We start from the raw sequence: 16,007 nt of genomic DNA, 5'->3' as shown, positions 1-16,007 counted from the left end.
CCCCTTCCTGGTTACTCTCAACCCTCCACAGTTCTCATCAGCTCTTCCTATTCATCCTTCCCCTCTCCATCACAATCTTCTGCTCCTCCAGCCAGCACAAATCTAAGTACCACATCTGTATCCTCTTCCTCCTTCATCTCTGGTGACATTTTCCCCCACAACCTTGGCTCTCCCTCCATCTCCACCTCCTTTCTCGATCATTGTAGACAACATTACCATCCTACTGAACCCTAACACCCATAACTTGGACTTCATTTTTTACTTGAACCAATCTCTAGGGCCTCACATCCAGGCTATTGCTAAACCTTGTCAATTCCTTCTGCACAGCATCTCTGAGATAGAGCCACAGCTAAAACTCATGTACAAACTCTCATCATCTTGCATCTCGATAGTGCAACACCTTTCTTTCTGGCCTTGACAGATACAATCTTATCTTGCTCACATCCATTCAGAATGTTGCTGCAAAGATCTTTTTCCTAGCCCGTCACTTTGATCATGTCACCCCTCTCTCTGGCTCTCCCTGCTCTATTGCATTAAACATAAGCTACTTTCCTTCACAGCCTATTCTCACCCTCCCTATCATCTCTCATTCATAGAATCATAGAATATTAGGGTTGGAAGAGACCTCAGGAGGTCATCTAGTCCAACCCCATGCTCAAAACAGGATCAACACCAATGAAATTATCCCAGCCAGAGCTTTGTCAAGTCAGGCCTTAAAAAATCTCTAAGGATGGAGATTCCACCACTTCCTTAGGTAACCCATTCCAGTGCTTCACCACTCTCCTAGTGAAACAGTGTTTTCTAATATCCATCCTAGACCTTCCCCACTGCAACCTGAGACCATTGCTTCTTGTTCTGTCATCTGCCACCACTGAGAACAGCCTAGCTTTATCCTCTTCGGAACCCCTGTTGAAGGTAGTTGAAGGCTGCTCAAATCCCCCCTCGCTCTTCTCTTCTGCAGACTAAACAAGCCCAGTTCCCTCAGCCTCTCCTCATAAGTCATGCACCCCAGCCCCTTAATCACTTCCGTTGCCCTCCGCTGGACTCTCTCCAATTTTTCCACATTCCTTCTGTAGTGGGGGGACCAAAACTGGACACAATACTCCAAGTGTGGCCTCACCAGTGCCGAATAGAGAGGAATAATCACTTCCCTCCATCTGCTGGCAATGCTCCTACTAATACAGCCCAATATGCTGTTGGCCTTCTTGGCAACAAGGGCACACTCATATCCAGCTTCTTGTCCACTGTAATCCCTAGGTCCTTTTCTGCATAACTGATGCCTAGCCACTTGGTCCACAGCCTGTAGCCATGCATGGGATTCTTCCTTCCTAAGTGCAGGACTCTGCACTTGTCCTTGTTGAACCTCATTAGATTCCTTTTGGCCCAATCCTCCAATTTGTCTAGGTCACTCTGGACCCTATCTCTACCTTCCAGCGTATCTAACTCTCCCCACATCTTAGTGTCATCTGCGAACTTGCTGAGGGTGCAATGCATCCCATCATCCAGATCATTAATAAAGGTGTTGAACAAAACCGGCCTCAGGACTGACCCCTGGGGCACTCCGCTTGATACCGGCTGCCAACTAGACTGAGGCGACATCTCACTACTGAGATGTTGACTCCTGCTTCCGATCAGCCCATGATAACAAGCTCTATCACCCATTTTCAAACAAGCACCTTTGCACTTCCTTCTATGTTGCCTCATATGCTTGGGAGGAGCTCCATGTAAACATCTGCAAAGCTGCCACATTATCCTCATTCAAATCCCTCCTTAAAACTCTCCTTTGCTATGATGCCTACAAAAAAACTTGAGAACATTTAGGCTACTGGTGTGCTCAAACCACTGTTTATCATGCTGACTGATATAGTCGCAGTGTTTCCTTGGACTACGGTAACCAAACAGCAAGTGTGAAAAATCAGGACAGGGGTTGCAGGGTAATAGGCACCTATATAAGACAAAGACCTGAATATCAGGACTCTCCCTATAAAATCAGGATATTGGACACCCTACCTTGGACTTCCCCATTTGTTTGTCAGTATCCAGCCATTCTTTTCTACATACATTGTCAATTCTTTTTGTTCTGTTTGCACAGTTCCTAGCTCAATGGGATCCTGGTCCAGGACTAAAGCTCCTATTTGCTACAATAATACAAATAATAAAATAAAAATATCAGTATGTGACAGTTATTCTGATTGTATATATAATATACAGACACATGCACATATATATATGTAGTGATAAAGTCCCTGCTCTACCTTGGTGGGTCTTGCGCTTATTGGCGGATTTGCTCGCCTTGGAGCTTCACGGCAGCCCTCAGCTTGGCCGTTTTTCTGAACCCACAGTCCAGGTCGACTCCTCCTGTGTCTGACCAGGAGTTGGCAGGATTTGGGGGGAACCCGGGCCTGCCCTCTACTCCGGGTTCCAGCCCAGGGCCCTGTGGAATGCAGCTGTCAAGAGTGCCTCCTGGAACAGCTGTGTGACAGCTACAACTCCCTGGGCTACTTCCCCATGGCCTCCTCCCAACACCTTCTTGATCCTCACCATAGGACGTTCCTCCTCGTGTCTGATAATGCTTGTACACCTCAGTCCTCCAATAGTCCGCGTGTTCACTCTCAGCTCCTAGTGCTTCTTGCTCCCAGCTCTTCACACACGCACCACAAACTGAAGTGAGCTCCTTTTTAAAACCCAGGTGCCCTGATTAGCCTTCCTTAATTGATTCTAGCAGCTTCTTGATTGGCTGCAGGTGTTCTAATCAGCCTGCCGTAATTTTCTCCAGAAGGTTTCTGATTGTTCTGGAACCTTCCCTGTTACCTTACCCAGGGAAAAGGGACCTACTTAGCCTGGGGCTAATATATCTGCCTTCTATTACTCTCCTTTGGCCATCTAGCCCAACCCTGTCACAATATATATATCTGCCACAATATTGTGACTATATATATCTAGTCCTTCTTAGTTATGGTTCTCCTTTTTCCTTGTCACTTTTTTTTTTTTTAGTTTTGCTGAGCCTATAACAACTAAATGCAATGATTTTTAAAACCTGGCACGTAGTCTATCCAGAAGCACCTGTGGTGGCTAACAAATGGATTTATAGAAAAGAAAATGTAAGAGTATACACACTCCTGACAGAAGCAGTCTTCCGTTTAGTTGTGCCACACATAAATAGTTTCAAATGGCAGGAACTAACAGTAATACCATTTAATGTTTTTTTTTTCAACTGGAAGGTTATTTATATTCTTGATTTACTATTTTTAGAAAATCATAATATTTTCTTTCTATCTGAGAAGACTTTAAAAAGATTATGCAGCTTTATGTTTTTTATTATAGCTGTTAAGATAACCTATGCACTACCCATTAGAATACTATCACAAATTATGTTCCCACTCAGTAATACATAGACTGCATGTATGTTGCAACTTTACTAAGTTGGAACAGCAATTTCATTTACTGAGGCAGTTTTCAATACTTAATTTAAGAAAATGTGATAATATTTATTTATTACTACTAAAGGAAATATTTCCCTCTACCAGGTATGAACCCATTGCCCAATCATTATGGGGAGAGCAATATCTTTTCTGCAGGCATCTTAGCAAGTAATATGGCACAAATACATTATTTATATTGTGCCATACAGATGTTATGGTGCTGTCCAGGCATACAGATACACCAAGTCCATGCCTCAAGAAACTTACAATTATTATTAGTTTTTAAATATAAGTTAAATGGCAAACACTACAAAAGAAACTACAGACCAAGGCAGGCAAGGAATAGAAGACAGTGGGTATGTCTATACTTGGAGCTGTGGAAGCGTGAGTGGTAGGAGGGGTTAGTCACCACAAGAAGTACCAGTCCAAGGGCCTGGGCACATACTTGGGACACCTAGCCCCTCCTGCCACTCATGCTGCTGCAGCTATGTTCTATTTTTAGTCCCCTAGCTTGATAAGAACTAGTGTGGGTATGTCTCCTCAAGCTGGGAATCACTCCCTTCCCCCCTGCAACTCCAACTGTAGACAAACTCAGTGGTGGACATAGATTTCTCATGGAGCACAGATCACACATTTATTTTATGCATTTCTTGCTGGTTATGACTATTTTTGAAACTTTATATATATCTTTATATATATTTTTGAAATTATATATATATATATATATATATATATATATATATATAATTTAATTATATATTTTTAGGATATACTGCAATATACATGAAGAAAATCTCTAACACTTTTTCATGGGGTTAAATCATTGCAGGAGCTGGTCATAAAGGAATTACCTTCATCCAATCAGGGGACAGAAACAATATTATGTAATTTATATGCCAATGACACCTACCCAACACAAACTGCATTTTGAAGATCAAGGGCCAGTGAATTCTGTACAGAGTGTCTACACTGGAGTTTAGTGACATTTAACTAGCCACTTTTAATTCAAACCTTTAGTTAATTTGGATTAATTTTCCTGAGTGTCCTGTGTAGACAAGCCCCAAGTATCAAATACTCACAAACTGTTTGCAATCTAGAGAGTAAAAAATAAAACAACAAACAAAATTACTAAATAATTTAGAATAACAAGTATATTTGCAGGGATTACAATCTGTTTGTGGACATTTGGTGAGTTGATAAACAGGCTAAATTCATCAAGTAAATTATTCACTCAGCACTAATATTACAGCTTGGTTTTGCCTCCCCTTCAAGACTTTTGATTCCAAGGCTTTATTGACAAAAGTGTTCTTAAGCATATAAGAAATATTTTATACATCCTAGTTTTTCCTCTGACCTCTGCACTAATGTATAATGACAAGCATGGCAAACTCTTCAGGGAAACTTGTCTTTAAGAGACGAATTCTTCATTTACATCTAGAAGCTTTCAGAAACATCTACAGTGAAACTGATATACATTTTCTCCAGTGATATAAATGCACCATGTTTTGCTCTCATTTTAGCAAACAGTTGTGGTCTGTTAATTGTGTTCACCACTGGTTATTTGGAAGGCATTACTGTCTCAGCCCACTGGCATTTCAATTTTAATCTGAGAGCCTTGTGCTGAGTGGCAGATATTTGCATAAAGGTGACAGTAAGTTTATCCCCTATACCCTTGACTTACATCATAGCGTCTTAGAAAGCATTTTTTTTTAAATCAGCAAGACTTGATTCACTTAGGAATTATATTTCTTCGAAAAAATGTTTTGAACCTAAAATCACTAAAATACAATTTAGCTGAAATACATTATTTGCATACAGCTAGTGCCAAAAACTGTATTAAAATGCCAGTGTTAATTAAGTTGCATCCTTGGAGCTTGACAATGTTGAATATTAAGGGGGAAAAAGTGCAACACACACACACACACACTTCAAGCCATACTCCAAACACACACATATTGCTTGGCAAATATTTGTTGAATATTTTTCTGACATGAATGGGTAGTAATAGTAATTTTCCCATTCACGCATACAAAAGGGCAAGACAACAAAAGCAGCTGTCAGATTAAGGACACTATTGTCCTGAATCAATTACAGTATATCTCTATAGTAGACCGCTCATTTATGTACCTGTTTTTAAATAGAAAGCTTTTGTAGCTCCCCTTATAATGAAGAAAAAACAGGAGTGAGAGAAACAATAGTTCTTCCGAAGGTCAGCCAGGACATCTGGCTAGTATTCCTTGTTCTTCTCCCTCACTGATGGTCTCTGAATAAGAAATCAGCCCAAATCTATTGTTATGATCAGGGAGGAGGAAAAATCACGTCAGTGTTGAACATGTCACTTTCACTTCTTGAAGGAATATAATTATTGCATTTAACTGACTCACTTCAGAACAAATACCCAGAGCTTTTCCACAGTTCATCAAGCTGAAGGATGGCAGCGATGGAGAACATGAGAGCTGGCTGCTTATCTTGATTGCAGTATGCTTCACAGGTATCCATTACTCTGTCATTAATATCCTCCCCTTTTCTCTTACCATCCTAGGCAGAGCTGCTCTCTTCAAACTCTGCATGTCTGTCTGTCTGTCTAGCAGTCTGACAGTAGAAGTCACTATTTGGCCTCTGGTCCATGTGTGCCATGCATAATGATTTCAGTTGCAGATTAAATTGCTTTGAGTGTAGTTGTTTACAGGAGCTGGAATCATGAATTTGTCACTTTCTCTAGTTTTAATCTGGCCCGTCAGCATCTGGTGAAATCTTCCCACAGGACTCCAAATCCACTCTCACTCACTGATTTGAGCTGGAGAAAGATGGTTCAGGCAGCTTTCTTGTAGACATGCAGAGAATTCAGTGAAATAGCAATTTGTCTCTGAGGGTTTCCAACTACCACTAGCTTCCAACTACTGACTAGCCTTGGGATAGAGGAAGAATGAGCAAGAAGTGGTAGCACTTTCTGAATTTAGACTCATAGAAAAAATTAATGAAGTCCTTCCCTCCATTTATGTCCTTTGTTTCATACAACTTTTCATGACAAAGTAACCACATTGAACTATATGCCATTCTGTATGAATGTATGAAGAAAATAAGAGTATAGTTAGTCTGGGGAGGTAGTGTGGTCCAGTGGCTAAGACAATGGACTGGGAAGGAGGTTATTATACACTCTACTGTGTGACCATGGTCAATCATGTCCCCTCTCTGTGCCTCAGTTTCCTCATCTGTATAAGAAGGGATAACTATATTTACTTTCCCATTGCTCTAAGAGCTATTGATGACTAGTACAATACAAAAGCTATGTATTATTAGGGAATAGAACCTAGTTGGGGCTACAACAAGGTGAGTGCATAACTGGTTGGAAACCCATTCCCAGAGAGTAGTTATCAGTGGTTCACAGTCAAGCTGGAAGGGCACATCGAGTAGGGTCCCACAGGGATAAGTTCTAGGTCTGTTCAATATCTTCATCAATGATTTAGATAATGGCATAGAGAGTACACTTATAAAGTTCGCGGACGATACCAAGTTGGGAGGGGTTGCAAGTGAACATAAGAACATAAGAACGGCCATACTTGGTCAGACCAAAGGTCCATCAAGCCCAGTATCCAGTCCTCTGACAGTGGCCAATGGCAGGTGCCCAAAAGAGAATGAACAGACAGGTTATCATTAAGTGATCCATGCCCTGTCACCCAATCCCAGCTTCTGGCAAACAGAGGCTAGGGACACCACTCCTGCCCATCCTGGCTAACAGCCATTGATGGACCTATCTTCCATGAATCTATCTAGCTCCCTTTTAAACCCCATTATAGTATTGGCCTTCACAACACCCTCTGGCAAGGAGTTCCAGAGGTTGACAGTGCGTTGCGTGAAAAAATACTTTCTTGTGTTTGTTTTAAACTTTCTACCTATTAATTTCATTTGGTGGCCCCTTGTTCTTGTATTATAAGAAGGAGTAAATAACACTTCCTTATTTACTTTCTCTATACCACTCATGATTTTATAGACTTCTATCATATCCCCCCTTAGTCGCCTCTTTTCCAAGCTGAAAAGTCCCAGTCTTATTAATCTCTCCTTATACGGAATCCGTTCTATACCCCTAATAATTTTGTTGCCCTTTTCTGAACCTTTTCCAATTCCAATATATCTTTTTTGAGATGGGGAGACCACATCTGCATGCAATATTCAAGGTGTGGGCGTCCCATGGATTTATATAGAGGCAATATGATATTTTCTGTCTTATTATCTATCCCTTTCTTGATGTTCCCAACATTCTGTTTGCTTTTTTGACTGCCGCTGCACATTGAGTGGATGATTTCAGAGAACTATTCACAATGACTCCAAGATCTCTTTTTTGAGTGGTAACAGCTAATTTAGACCCCATCATTTTATATGTATAGTTAGGATTATGTTTTCCAACGTGCATTACTTTGCATTTATTAACATTAAATTTCATCTGAGATTTCGTTGCCCAGTCACCCAGTTTTGTGAGATCCTTTTGTAGCTCTTTGCAGTCTGCCTGGGACTTAACTATCTTGAGTAGTTTTGTATCATCTGCAAATTTTGCCACCTCACTGTTTACCCCTTTTTCCAGATTGTTTATGAATATGTTAAATAGGACTGGGCCCGGTACAGATCTCTGGGGGACACCACTATTTACCTCTCTCCATTCTGAAAACTGACCATTTATTCCTACCCTTTGTGCTTTGGAGGACAGGATTAAAATTCAAAATGATCTGGACAAACTGGAGAAATGATCTGAACTAAATAGGTTGAAATTCAGTTATGACAAATGCAAAGTACTCCACTGAAGAAGGAACAATCGGTTGCACACATCCAAAATGGGAAATGACTGCCTAGGAAGGAGTACCGCAGAAGGGATCTGGGGGTCATAGTGGACCACAAACTAAACAGGAGTGAACAGTGTAACACTGTTGCAAAAAAAGAGAACATCAGTCTGGGATGTATTAGTAGGAGTACTGTCAGCAAGATACGAGAAGTCATTCTTCCACTCTACGCTGCGCTGATTAGAATCATAGAATCATAGAATATCAGGGTTGGAAGGGACCCCAGAAGGTCATCTAGTCCAACCCCCTGCTCAAAGCAGGACCAATTCCCAGTTAAATCATCCCAGCCAGGGCTTTGTCAAGCCTGACCTTAAAAACCTCTAAGGAAGGAGATTCTACCACCTCCCTAGGTAACACATTCCAGTGTTTCACCACCCTCTTAGTGAAAAAGTTTTTCCTAATATCCAATCTAAACCTCCCCCACTGCAACTTGAGACCATTACTCCTCATTCTGTCATCTGCTACCATTGAGAACAGTCTAGAGCCATCCTCTTTGGAACCCCCTTTCAGGTAGTTGAAAGCAGCTATCAAATCCCCCCTCATTCTTCTCTTCTGCAGGCTAAACAATCCCAGTTCCCTCAGCCTCTCCTCATAAGTCATGTGTTCTAGATCCCTAATCTTTTTTGTTGCCCTTCGCTGGACTCTCTCCAATTTATCCACATCCTTCTTGTAGTGTGGGGCCCAAAACTGGACACAGTACTCCAGATGAGGCCTCACCAATGTCGAATTAGGCCTCAACTGGATTATTGTGTCCAGTTAGGAGTGACAAATTTCAGGAAAGATGTGGACAAATTGGAGAAAGTCTAGAGAAGAGCAACAAAAATGAGTAAAGGTCTAGAAAACATGACCTATGAAGAAAGATTGAAAAAATTGGGTTTGTTTAGTCTGGAGAAGAGAAGAATGAGAGGGGGCATGATAACAGTTTTCAAATACAGAAAAGGTTGTTACAAGGGAGATGGAGAAAAATTGTTCTCTTTAACCTCTGCGGATAGGACAAGAAGCAACTGGCTTAAATTACAGGAAGGGTGGTTTAGGCCGGATATCAGGAAAAGCTTCCTAACTGTCAGGGTAGTGAAACACTGAATAAATTGGCTAGGGAGATTGTGGAATCTCCATCGTCTGAGGTTTTTTAGGGGCAGGTTAGACAAACACCTGTCAGGGATGGTCCAGATAACACTAAGTCCTGCCTTGAGTGCATGGGACTGGACTAGAAGACCTCTTGAGATCCCTTCCAGTCCCATGATTCTATGATTATTGCTGTTAGCAAATTTGCTGTCACATCATTTCAGATTGCAAAATGTTCTTTATAAACTCTTTTCCTTGCACGCATTTGTAATATGTAAAACAAAGTCTTCCAGATTTAAGGACAGGCCTCATGGCATTTGTGATCTATAGGGACAATAAAATCATTGTTAAAAATTCCATAAATACTTATTTCTAAGAAATGCTTTCAAAAACTGATTTTTAGGCAGTAGATAGTGAATTATTAACTAGATGCAGTCATGTTATTTAGACCCAAATATAAATGATATTATTTTTACAATTATCACTACAGCACTGAATAATTAAAATAAAACAAAACGAGATCCTAAATGGTTCAAGAGATAACTGGCTCTGTGGACGAGGGGAAAGCAGTGGACGTGTTGTTCCTTGACTTTAGCAAAGCTTTTGACACGGTCTCCCACAGTATTCTTGCCAGCAAGTTAAAGAAGTGTGGGCTGTATGAATGGACTATAAGGTGGATAGAAAGTTGGCTAGATTGTCGGGCTCAACGGGTAGTGATCAATGGCTCCATGTCTAGTTGGCAGCTGGTATCAATTGGAGTGCCCCAAGGGTCAGTCCTTGGGCCGGTTTTGTTCAATATCTTCATAAATGATCTGGAGGATGGTGTGGATTGCACCCTCAGCAAGTTTGCAGATGACACTAAACTGGGAGGAGAGGTAGATACACTGGAGGGTAGGGATAGGATACAGAGGGCCCTAGACAAATTAGAGGATTGGGCCAAAAGAAATCTGATGAGGTTCAACAAGGACAAGTGCAGAGTCCTGCACTTAGGACGGAAGAATCCCATGCACCGCTACAGACTAGGGACCGAATGGCTAGGCAGCAGTTCTACAGTGGTTACAGTGGACGAGAAGCTGGATATGAGTCAACAGTGTTGCCAAGAAGGCCAATGGCATTTTGGGCCAATGGCATTGCCAGCAGATCGAGGGACGTGATCATTCCCCTCTATTCGACATTGGTGAGGCCTCATCTGGAGAAGTGTGTCCAATTTTGGGCCCCACACTCCAAGAAGGATGTGGATAAATTGGAAAGAGTCCAGCGAAGGGCAACAAAAATGATTAGGGGTCTGGAACACATGACTTATGAGGAGAGGCTGAGGGAACTGGGATTGTTTAGTCTGCAGGAGAAGAATGAGGGGGGATTTGATAGCTGCTTTCAACTACCTGAGAGGTGGTTCCAGAGAGGATGGTTCTAGACTATTCTCAGTGGTAGAAGAGGACAGGACGAGGAGTAATGGTCTCAAGTTGCAGTGGGGGAGGTTTAGGTTGGATATTAGGAAAAACTTTTTACTAGGAGGGTGGTGAAACACTGGAATGCGTTACCTAGGGAGGTGGTGGAATCTCCTTCCTTAGAAGTTTTTAAGGTCAAGCTTGACAAAGCCCTGGCTGGGATGATTTAGTTGGGGATTGGTCCTGCTTTGAGCAGGGGGTTGGACTAGATGACCTCCTGAGGTCTCTTCCAACCCTGATATTCTATGATTGATAAAAGGATACTTATTCTCTCCTATGTTAGCCATCATCCCAAGTAGACAGTGACTGAATCCACTGCAATCCAATGGCTAGGTAAGCAAACTGAGTTGGTGTTTACTCTCTAGTTCCCTGAAGTCAGGAGCCTGATTTTTAAATGTATTTAGGCACCAAAAGATGCAGACAGATGCTTAGTGGAGTTTTCAAAAGAGCATAGGTGAGGAGATGTTTTATCTCGTAAAATATTTTAAATAAATAAAAATGCTACTCGACCAAAAAAAGGCCAAACTCCTCTTCATTATTTATTGAGTAAAGTGTGAAATTCTAGTGTTCCTTCTATAGCCCTGTCACAAGAGGATCAATATCACTTATTCTGATGTTTGTTCAATAAAAAAAAAATCAACTCTACTGGCACAAGTGCAAGGGCACTAATTTAAAAATAGATTCTAGTACAGCCAGTTAAAAGATACCACTTTGAAACACTCACAGGAATAGGAAGAAACAAATGTGAAAGAAGAAATATGTTTATACCAAACCAGAGGTAAATGAAAATTAATACTTTCCCTAAATGTTTGAGTCGCAAAAAAAACCCCATTAATAACGATTCCATAATTTGATATGCAAAACTCTGATTGCAGCCTTCTGCTATGTACTAACAGTCACTGAGAAGTTGGGCACTTTCCCAGCATCACACTAATTGTCACCTGTGGAATGGAAATCTCACACTTTATTTTCAGCCTGCACAGCCTGGTGCCAGAACGTCATAATACAAAAGAAAGAAAATGTGGACGGAGTCTTATAAATAGACTTTTCCAAGGCAAGGATAGTGAAAATACCTTTTAATTCAACTTACTGGACCTAGTAGAGGTCATTCAGGATCTAGCCTTGGCATGTGTAAATTAGTTAAAAAAACAAGCAGGGTATATAGAGCTTATTGGGTTAGGGAATGCAGACATGTCAGCAGCTAAACATACTACAGACACTTCTAAATAACAGTTGCATTTTAGGCTATGTAAAATAGGCAAAGTGAGTCATTGACTATATTTTTATTATTGGAGAGTGATAAGCAAAGTATAAAAATCTGTACTAATAACTTTTTCTAAATCTTTCCATACTCCCACATCTTTTGCTCTCCAGGAGATTTTTGAAATCCTTCACCTTTCCCCTCCTATGTTGGGGTTTTCATTCATTGTGTGATTTACTAACCCACCCTGGATTCTTGAACATTGTTGGTTTGGGATGACCTGGTGGAATACAGTCAACAGCTCAATGCACTACTATGCGTGGATCAGAGTTCAAGTGTTTTACTGCTCACTCCAATGCCAGCAGAAGTGCTTAAGAGGCAGTTTGTTCTTGTCATTTTGGGGGGAGGTTGTGGTGGGTGGTATCACAATTTTTGGACATTGTAAGTACAATGTTGCAAGATGCTCCCCAAAAATCACTTCAGGTCTAGAGCGGCACTTCAAGAACCAATACATTTGTAGCATTTTAGTAAGTGGAAAATAGTATCGTTGCCCTCTATGTTAACAAAGATTTCCAGTTGCTTGTTTGGGAAATTTAAGCATCACACTCCTGGATGATATTCAGATCTCATAACTAATATGTGGTAGCAATTCCAGCAGCCTGATCCAGACAGCAGTCTTTCTCCAATTCAGTCAGTCAGATTGCATTACTAGAGAGCTCTAGTTTATAATTTCTAACTATATTTAGCTACATACATGTGGAGTGTTACCGTATTACCCCACAACAGCAAGTCTATTGATTAACAATTTATTGCTGAAAAAAAGAGTGAGAGACTTAACTGGTAAACAAATAAGTAAAACACAGAGAGTATTCTATCCACATAAGTCCGCTTGGTAGCAGGCTTCCCCATAACCAATAACCCTGATACCATTATGACCCCTGACCTTCAAGCTTGGAGGCAAAACTCACAACATGCTACATTTACACAGGAAACAGGGTGTTAAATTTAGAAGTGGAGAGTAATAGAAGGGTTGGAAGACCCAAAACCAGATGGATGGCTATCATACAAAAGGATTTAAATAGCTGAGGGGTTTTTGAGGAACTGCTTTAAGACAGACTGGAATGGAGGAGGAGGACTCAAAAAGCCAACCCCTCACTGATAGAAAACATATAGATTACCACTTATCACTCTTTCACAAAAGGAAGCTCTCTTTCCAAGTAATACCCAGTCAGATTGCTAAAAAAGCTTAAAAGAAATAGACTCAGATTTTAGTGATATATTGGTATCCGTAACAATGACTTATGAAACTTCTCAAAATGTTTCCCCATTTAACAATGATCTACAGATTGTAGGTGAACAAACTGCTGTCGGCACATTTCCTTTGTTTCCATAAGCGGAGGGAGGCTGGGAAAGGCTCACTGGTGTATTTCTGAATCCGTTCGCTGCAGCTCTATTATCTCTGGAAGTTGCTTTAACACCTGTCTCATGTGCCAGTCCAAAGCACCACTGTCTGTTGCACAGCCTGTAAGTTCTAGGAACCACAGTGTTTTCTGCAATGCCTAAAATATAATGAATACATTTCCACAATAATAGAACAAGCACAGTAGATATTTTGGCCTCTGCTGGTAGCCTGTTATGCTTCTCTAGCTCCTTTTGCTTCTGCTTATGTACTGGGTTAAACTGAATACCCAGTTTATCACATTATTCTACATAAGACAACTTAAAACAAGCTCTCCCACAAAATGACTTGTGCAGAGGGGCCAAATCCATTTTTGGAGAAGGCAGAGTTATATTTTTAATTATGTTCTGTGGACCAGAGAATACATTTAGAACTACACATACTAATCTTGTCAACCTATCTTACGTCAGCATACAGCCTCTGTATTTATTAAATTGCTTGTGTGTGTGCACACTTGGCTCCTTATGTCAGTGGTGTGTGTCCTCACAAGTAGCGCCTTATCAATTGTATTGTCAGTGGGAGTGTAAGCATTGTAGGATGGCTTGTGGAGTGTCTACACTGATACTGTGTCGACCTAATTACATCGACCGTGACTCTACACTGCTCGAGGAGGTGGTGTTACTAAATTGGCATAGAGAGGCACTTATGTTCACAGGAGCCATATTTAAGTGAAGATATGTCAATAGGGCCTATTGGCTAGTTGTTTGACACCTTTGTGCTAGATATCTTCTGGGACCACTTGTTCTCTCCTATCTTTACTTCCTTTCCACCTCATATTACTTAAGGGAGGAGAGAACTTACCATGTCAGAAGTCAAAGTCCATGAAGATACACTATTTTCGCATCCGATGAAGTGAGCTGTAGCTCACGAAAGCTTATGCTCAAATAAATTGGTTAGTCTCTAAGGTGCCACTAGTACTCCTTTTCTTTTTATTAGAAATACAGACGCTCGAGAAAACTATCATGCAATCTACATCATGCAGTCTTACCATGCAATATGATTAAAGTTACAGGAAAGATGTTATAATTTATTATTTGATAAAAAAGTTTGGGATGAGGTAAATAAAGACTATTGCTACAGGAAAGGAGTACTTGTGGCACCTTAGAGACTAACAAATTTATTTGAGCATAAGCTTTCATAAGCTACAGCTCACTTCATCGGCTGCTACTCTGAAACCTATTGCTACAGGGTAACACAAATAATGAATTAGTAATAATAATAATGATAAGGCAGATGCACAAGGGGTCAGAGTTAAGGATGCATGATTGTAGTGGGGTGGTTACTTGCTCCAGCCCTGAAAGGGCTTAAAGCAGCCCGGGAAAAAGGCTGCTCTGGGGAGCCAATTGCTAGGCTGATTGGGGAAGCAGCCTCAGCTGGGGCCACGCCCCAATCAGGCCACAGCTGGCCGTATAAAGGGACTGCTAGGCAGGAGCTAGGTGAGAGTCTCTCTCTAGCTATAGAGGGAGAAGGGCCTGGCTGCCTTGGAACTGAGCAAGGTCCCTGAGTAGAGCGGGGCTGGGGAGCTTCCACCTGGAAAAGCCCCAGGCTGTGGCCTTGCCAAAGGCCAAGTCAGTACTAAGGTTGCAAAGGGGCAGCCGGTTCAACCCCCCCTTGCCAATGATGAATGGCTTGTACACTGCAGTCTGCCCCAGTGAGCAGGGGCTAGATGGTGACTGGCAGTAGCCATAGACTGAGGTGAGGTGGGGATAGAGGGTTGAGGGTTCTCCAGGGTGGGGAGACCCAGAACTGTGAGGTTACTATGGAGGGCAGAGCCCTGGCATAGAGGGGCACTGGGGTCTGGGAGGGACACAGGGGTCAGCGGAAGGTGAGACATCAGCCTGCAGAGGGCGCTCTGGGCTCGGTGAGCTAATTCCCAGGATGACTAGCAGGAGGTGCCGCGCAGGGGTGAGTTGTTGCCATGCTATGATGATCAATGACAATTTTGGCCCATGCTCATTACTGAGTGTGCAGTTGTGCACTCTTAACATTGCATTAATTATTTTTCCCATTTATAATGGCAAAGAACTGTTTTTTAATAAATATAAATTGCCAACACAACATGTGCATTTCCAAAGAGAAAATACAATCACAAAATTCTAAAAAATTAAATTTAAATAAAGATTTTAATAATGTCTGCTATCACACTTGAGGAATGCAAATTGTTCATATGTTATAACATAACAGAGGGGGAAAACCCATTAGTTTTGTTGCTGGTTTAAATAAAAATTACATAGAGGTTTTTGTTCTGTTAAATGAATGCTGGTTTCTGTAAATTATCCAGTCAGGTGACCTTCATAATGTAATTGCCCAAATGCTTGCGGTAATGACAGGTGATGCCTTAGCAAACTGAAAACCACAAGACATTAACAATTTTTTTATTAGTAAGGGTGTATCTCAACCTACAAATTAGCCTGGTCGGGAGCTTGTGACATAACATGTAATATTCTTCCAAGGTTATAACACAACTTGAGTTTGCCAGCAGAGAAAGGACCAAACAACCACTTACCCATGCTACTGAATTGTTTTACAGCTCTTTCAAAGATGAATATTTAATCACAAAAGAAACTCAACACAAAGCTC

General features: G+C 41.3%; 1 protein-coding gene across 2 annotated transcripts in view; it reads right to left on the bottom strand.

Annotated features, from left to right (window-relative positions):
* Window positions 1-16,007, bottom strand: part of SASH1 (SAM and SH3 domain containing 1) — an 890,912-nt gene that overhangs the window by 279,835 nt on the left and 595,070 nt on the right. The window lies entirely within an intron of this gene.

Source organism: Caretta caretta, chromosome 3 (assembly GCF_965140235.1).
Source record: "Caretta caretta isolate rCarCar2 chromosome 3, rCarCar1.hap1, whole genome shotgun sequence".
NCBI classification, from domain to species: Eukaryota; Metazoa; Chordata; order Testudines; family Cheloniidae; genus Caretta; species Caretta caretta.
Note: the sequence above shows the minus strand (reverse complement) of the source record. Positions and strands in the feature narration are given on the sequence as shown.